The 7,500-nt window shown below is 38.1% G+C and overlaps 1 protein-coding gene across 6 annotated transcripts in view; it reads left to right on the forward strand.

The window, feature by feature from the left end:
- LOC138013501 (NLR family CARD domain-containing protein 3-like) overlaps window positions 1-7,500 on the forward strand; it is a 53,698-nt gene that overhangs the window by 22,888 nt on the left and 23,310 nt on the right. The gene's annotated exons all lie outside the window — the stretch shown is intronic.

The raw sequence follows: 7,500 nt of genomic DNA on the forward strand, positions 1-7,500 counted from the left end.
GTGGTTGAGTGTTGAGAATTCAAAAACCTTACTGAAAAGATTGGCTTCAGTCTTAAAAATCACTACCTTTTCTCTAGGGAAGATTATAATAAAGGGCTTCTGATAGGTGGCGTGGAAAAAAGGCAGATCTTGTGTGAGTGTTCCGGGCAAATTTTGCTAGAAAGCGATCATTTTGTGCTGATTTGACTAACGTTTTTCATGGAAAAAAAGGCTTTAATTTTTCAACGTTTTTTGGGAAAAAGATGAGCGGTTCCGCAATTGCGCGAAATGTCAGAAGCCCTGATAAAACAATTGGTCACTGTGATTGGATGGATATAAATTCTTTACATGATTATAGTTTAGGCGTGCACACAACATTTCTTAAGAAACAACGAACCCCTTGACCCCATTTTGTATTGCTGGCAAGTAATAAGCTGGCTACCGGATAAAATTCTTTGTGGGGTTAAAGAAATTCATCGGTGCAGATCCAGAGCCACCTTACATTTTCCTATCATGGAGGCAGCTCTAAATGCACTTAAGAGAAATCTTTTAACTTTGCAAAGTGTTTCGATTTTACCATGCCTGTTACTTTACCTCAACACTTAAAGACAAAACATTGGGTAAATCTCTTGTTGCTTGATTTTCCAGGAAAGTGTTTGCGACCCCCAGAAAACAAAATTGAGGCAGGGGAGGGGGGTCAAATGGTTTGCTTACAACTGAACGTGCTTGGAAGGGTAATTTTCTTAGTGGTTTTATTGACGATTGTAAACCCAATGAATGTGTAGAAATCAGAGATATAAGCTAGTCCAGTAACTGGGTTCCCCGATATATCATTGCAAATGGCGATCTAGCTAAGCATTACAATTGTGGTCATTAATGATCTTTTATTCCTGAGATAATGGCCATGAGTTATGACGGCCAAGGGAGTCATTACCTAGTCAGTTGGCCATTTGTTAAGCAAGGAAATTATACTGGCACAATAGATCCTGAAAGAAAGACATGTGTTGGATATTTGGCGCATGCGAAGACATTAACAGTTGTAGAGATGATGAAACAATGCAACTTTTCACTTGTATCTGTGAAGAGCCATTCAAAGATCAATTGGCTTCATGACATGAAAAAATGCAAGGGGCGACTTGAGATCGGGTTTTTCAACACCACAAATCACATCCAGAACCGCCTATTTATAGATCAATCAACGAATCAGATATTAAGCCCTGGGTATCTCGTTACAGCATCGGTCTACAGAATTTGAGAGGAAATTATTTCTATGAGACATACCGGCCTGCCTAAACTCGCAAGATGACACTCGCAAGCAATCAATAACATTTTCAACAGCATGGATGCACGCATGTATGTTATTATTACAGCAAAAGCACAAGGCACTAAGTACTAAGGTTGTTTTTTAATGTATATTATTTGTTATTTTTGGAAAAAAAACGGGACACCAAAGCGGTCTTTTTCATGGAAGATAATATAAGGATTACGTGACGCTACTAATTCATTGTCTTACAGGAAAGTTTGTGCGTGACAGGCTTGTCACAAATGTAAACAGTTACATCATTCAAAGAAGGTGTGTCCATTTCCTAACGTAGAAGCCATTTTTATCCCGTTTGTACACATATCGCTCTTCTCAATGCAAGACAGTTGAATTTCAGACGATTAACAGGAAGACACCTTGCCATTTCAACGATTAACAATGATTATCATCATGCAGTTCCATGTAAGAAAGTACTCTCTATGTATATTTTTCACGGTCATCGCGTGTTAACCATTGAAAACGTCTGTTAATCGTTCTTTTATTCAACTGTTGCCTTAAATTTGTTAATCGTTGCATACAAAATTCCAGCCCTGGCTAGCCAGAAATAAGCCTTGCAAAACATTTTGCACATGGCGGGATTTGTCGTTGCTGCTCCCTCGAGATTGGATAATTAAAATGAGAAATTCTCCAACGCACAGTCATCATTTCTGGGTTTTCCCTGAAAACGAAGGCTTTTTCGCCGTGTCCTGAACTGAACTAGAGTCATCACTTTCATAACTTTTCAAAAGATCCATAGTTATGGCGTGCCTACAAACTTAACCGAGCAAAAACAAAACAACTGTCCAGAATGTTGATATCACAGCCAAAGTCTTGTAGCCAGTTGAAAACGTTTGCTAGGTCTTCATTTAGACAAAACTGAACATTCTCAAGATTGCTGCCCGCATATGTAAGGTGCGTGTCGTCAGCGTACATGTACATTCTCGGTTTACAATTTGATAAGCAATTTGGAAGATGGTTGATATAGAATAAGAACAATAATGGATCGAGGATGGTCCCTTGAGGGACGCCACATGTCAATGAGCAGCTATTGGAAGCAACCCGTTCACAGAGCATTTTTGTGTGTGGTTTTCTAAGTATGACTGAAACCATTTGAAAGATTTGCCATGTGTACCATAATAATTTAGTTTGGATAGAAGGATCTGATGATCAACGGTGTCAAAAGCTTTTTTCAAATCTAGAAAAATGACTCCATTGATTTTCCCGTTATCAATATAATATGCCCAAGAATCTGTCGCTTCCAACAAAGCTGTTACAGTTGAGTGATTAACACAAAACCTAGATTGATTTTCACATAGAATATTGTGCTCTTTCAAATAGGCATATAACTGTTCATAAACTATCCTTTCAAACACCTTCGCCACTATTGGAATCACCGATATTGGGCGGTACATTGTAATTGTTAACATCACTGCGGTCACCCTGTTTATAAAGAGGGTTAACCCTTGCATATTTCCAGTCATCTGGGAACGTCCCTTGGCTAATGGATTGATTGAATTTATCGCATATCGGCACACAGATAAGGTCAGCACATTCCCTGACAAACCTAGCAGATATTTTGTCAAGGCCAGTTGCCTTTGACTTGTCTCGTTTATTTAAAAGTGAAAATACTTTATTTGGATTTGGGGGGTTGGAGCTTAAACCGTTTATCTGTAACGGTAAGATACATGTATCTTTGATAGCTACCGTTATCACAATTTATCTCACTGGCAAGTTTTGGACCAATGTTAGCAAAGTGGTTATTGAATTCGTTTGATAGCTCCAACGGATTAGTTATCGTTAATCCGTTCACTTTTAGTGGCGCCACTGACGTTTTCCCAGATTTTCGAGAAGTTAGCTCGTTTATAATCTGCCAGGCCTTTCGGGAGTCGCTGGTGTGCTTATTAAAACTATTTTGGTAATAAACTTGCTTAGCTGAGTGTATTTTCTTATTGACTATATTTCTTTTTTTCTTAAATGATGCCCAATCGTTAGGATCATTTGTCTTGCTAGCTTTGATTTTTTATATGTCTCTATTATGCATAAAGTCTTTCAATTCAGAGGTAATCCACGGAACTCCGTGAACGAACGCGCATCGTTTTCAGTGGGGCATGTTTGTCAGCGATAGCCAGAAATGTACTTTTCCATTGCTGCCACATCACGTTTGGGTTGGAAGACTCGTATACATTATCCCAACATCGAGATAGAATATCATAACGAAACTTTTGGAGATCGAAATTTCGGAAATTTCTATATGTAATGTCCATTAGACAGCCCGTTCAGGGCAAGTTTTCTATACTCATACACCATGCTATGATCACTTATCCCGATATGACAAACTCCCGAACAAGCAATCTTATCTGAGCAGTTGGTATAAATTAAATCAATTAGGGTTGATAAGGTGGGTGTTATCCTCGTCGGTTCAGAGATGAGCTGCTCGAGTCCGTAGACATTAGCAATACTCTTTAATTTGGATGTGTCATTATCATATCGAGTAGTGATCATGTCACAGTTCATGCCTCCCAGTACAAAAAATTCTACATTTTCACTATCCAATTTCCCAATTAGGGATTCAAATGGTGAAAAAATGCCAATGGGAGAGTCAGGTGGTCTGTACCAAGTAACAATCACAAAAGATTTTGAATTTGGCTTTTTGGATTTCCAAGCAAAGATTTTCTTATGCATCCATATGTAGGTCATTTCGTACTGTAAAGTTGATTGATCTTTTTACATAGAAGCATACCCCTTCGCCGCATTTTGTAAGTCCATCGCGGCGAATTATTTCGTATCCCGGAATATGAACTTCATGATCTTGAATACTCTCGTTCAGTTTCGTTTAATTTATGGAAACAATATCGATATCATTGTTTGCTAATAGGATTCTTAATTCGTCTATATGTGTAGTTAATTGATTAATATTGAATGATGCCATTCTAAAACCATGCAAAGGAGGCAATATTGAAACAGATTTTATCGGCCCTTTGGTTGCTTAATCCATCCCGCATGGCATTGACGGACAGCACATTATCTCATTCTAGGTGCGATTTAAAATTATTATAAAACTTAAAAATATTGAAGGGCCGCAGCCAGGATGAAACATAGTTAAAATTAAAAAAAAACGATCTCTGGTTAAAATGATTAAAAACTACGAGCTTTCGACTGCCCGAACTGCAGTCTTCGACGGGTGAAATGAATGATAAGAAAGCGATGAGAAAATTTAAATAAAAACGTACATTCATTTGCAAAATGATGAGAATGTAGAAAATTTATGAATATTTGTTAAAAAGAATGTTGTACTGTCCAGGTAAAGGGCACAAATTGTTATCTGCGTTAGGTGTCACTGTGGTATGCCACGCTTCTAATGTTTTTCTCGTTCTAAAAGTGCCTTTGTCAATAACTGATGCATTTTCGAAATCAATGGCGTGGTTGTTGGACCAAGGGTGATTAGCAATTCTAGAGCCTTTGGCCCAATTTTTGGTGTTTCTTAAATGTTCTTTTTTTCACGTATTAAAAGCTCTGCCGGTTTCCCCAATATAACACCACGAACAATTTGTACAGGGAATTTTATATACGACGTTGGTCTGCAATTCCATCGAAGGTCGGAATTTCGGTACTGGGAACTGTTGTTGTAGAGTGGTGAATGGTTTGTTTACAACCGTGACATTGTGTTTTTTGAGGATGTGTCAAAGGCTCAGTTACTCCTTTGATGTAAGGGAGAGAAGCGAAAGACTTGCATGACTCGGTTGGTTCAACCATCTTGAAAAACATTCCAATGAATTCCTCCGGGGATTCATTTGTTGTAGAAGCTTGATCAAAATCCTCAAAAAACACGATGTCACGGTTGTAAACAAACCATTCACCACTCTACAACAACAGTTCCCAGTACCGAAATTCCGACCTTCGATGGAATCGCAGACCAACGTCGTATGTAAAATTCCCTGTACAAATTGTTCGTGGTGTTATATTGGGGAAACCGGCAGAGCTTTTAATATGCGAAAAAAAGAACATTTAAGAAACGCCAAAACTGCGGCCAAAGGCTCTAGAATTGCTAATCAAGCTTGGTCCAACAACCACGCCATTGATTTCGAAAATGCGTCAGTTATTGACAAAGGCACTTTTAGAACGAGAAAAACATTAGAAGCGTGGCATACCACAGTGACACCTAACGCAGATAACAATTCGTGCCCTTTACCTGGACAATCTACATTCTTTTAAACAAATATTCATAAATTTTCTACATTCTCATCATTTTGCAATGTACGTTTTTATTTAAAATTTCTCATCGATTTCTTATCATTCATTTTACCCGTCGAAGACTGCAGTTCGGGCAATCGAAAGCTCATAGTTTTTAATCATTTTAGCCAGAGGTCGTTTTTTTTTAATTTTAACTATGTTATAAAACTGCTCATTACCTTTAAAATTTAAGTGCAGTCCACCTTTGTTGAGTCCACTATGAGATACACCTGTATGTTCTCATGATCGATTAATATTTCCATCCATTTTGATGGCAGAACTTCTTTAGATGCTTGTTGGCTGTTTTCACTGCCTGGTCAAGCTTATCTTTTCTGCATACAAGCTCCAACAGCATGACTATAGTATCGCAGGTGCTCTCGATCTGCCTCGCGAGATCCACAATCGATTCCGCGACAGCCTTTGGTTCCCTGGTTTTAAGATCACTAGTTCCAATGTGTAAAATCACTTTGTTGGGCGAATATTCCAGATTTGGCTTGTGATAGTGATTCATGGCCTTTGTCATAGCGCCCGAGAAAGGCTTGACTATAACCCTAAGGCCGACTGCTTTGCCCAGGTCTTTTCCAGGTATTCTTGAGATCATCGAATCTCCTATGAGCAGGGTTGTGCGCTCTTTTGGTTGTTTTTCGGGTTCGGATTCTTTTCCTCTCAGGGTGTTATTAGGACCTCCTTTGTCTTTCGATTTCTTTCTTTTGTTCTTTGATTTCACAATGAAACAGGAAACCGTTCATGACCCCCAGAAAACAACATTGAGACATAGCGGGAAGGGGCAGGAGTAGTAACTGCTGTAGAATTCACAAGGAAGAAATAGTGAACAAGTGCTTTTTGTTAGTTTTGTATGGTTTTCTTAACGAATTTTGTCCACGATTGTAACTGTTATATAAGAGATGTAATTACCTTGTTGCAAATTGCTGTCAGAAACACGTTAAGATATAATAATATTATTACTGGGTTACCATAGGCAATCCAGTTAGAAAATGCGTTTGTTTGTTTGTTTTTTTTTTTTTTCTTCCCGTTTTGGGAAAAGTTTTTCCTGTCCCTCCCCTGCCAATTAGTGTCTTTGTACTTGGAGTCTTCTGCGCGTATGTGTGGTAGGTTTGAGGGGGTAGTACAAATATTTTATCCAGTGGACACAGTAGAACATTTAATTAACCTGCAACGGCGTCGAAAGTCATTGTAACGCGAAGGGCGTTTTAGTGCATCTTTAAACAAAATATACGCTTATGGAGCTCAAGAATGGAACTTCAGTTGGATAAACAAGACAGGCGGTGAAAAATAAATATCTGGAATCTTGAAAGCGACGAGTAATGGATTTCGACAATAATCTCTCGCCTATCAAGCCGTAATCAAAGTGAGCTGTACTTCCAATATTTAACCAAGTGTGGTGTTGTGTACAACACTGAAACCAAATGGAAAATTCTTTGGGTTAACAAAGACAGAAGGATTTGAACACCTTACATGTAAGTGGATCTGTGATCTCTGTTGTGTGGCTATTTGTATTAATTTGTACTTAACTCTGCTTGAACACCTTGAATGCATCAAAGTGTTTACTGAAGTCGCATGTCAGTTGTCTGGCAATTCACATTTATTTTGTACTCAACTCTGCACAGTCTGTTGGTAAAAATAAAAAAAATGGAAATGTGGCACTGAAGAATTATTTGAAAGAAAGCTTGTTGTCTCTTTTGTGCTTCATTATTTTACGGTCAAGGTTCTTCCGAAAAGGGTTTGGTCTGAACTGTGAGACTGAATTAAATTTATTTAATTGCTGTTGTGTTTCTTGTTTGCACGCACGCAATTAAAATAGAGGGGTTTTTTGCTGCTAATAGCAAATATTTTGTTTGTTTCAATAAAATTTATGCTGGAAAAGGTTTCTGTGCTATTTTTCGTCCAAATGAACCACTAAAACTAAAGCTTTTTAAAGACCTTCAAGTGGAATATTTCTTGTAACTTAATATTCTTTGCCAAAAATTTGC

Source organism: Montipora capricornis, chromosome 8, assembly GCF_036669925.1.
Source record: "Montipora capricornis isolate CH-2021 chromosome 8, ASM3666992v2, whole genome shotgun sequence".
In the NCBI taxonomy this organism is placed as follows: Eukaryota; Metazoa; Cnidaria; class Anthozoa; order Scleractinia; family Acroporidae; genus Montipora; species Montipora capricornis.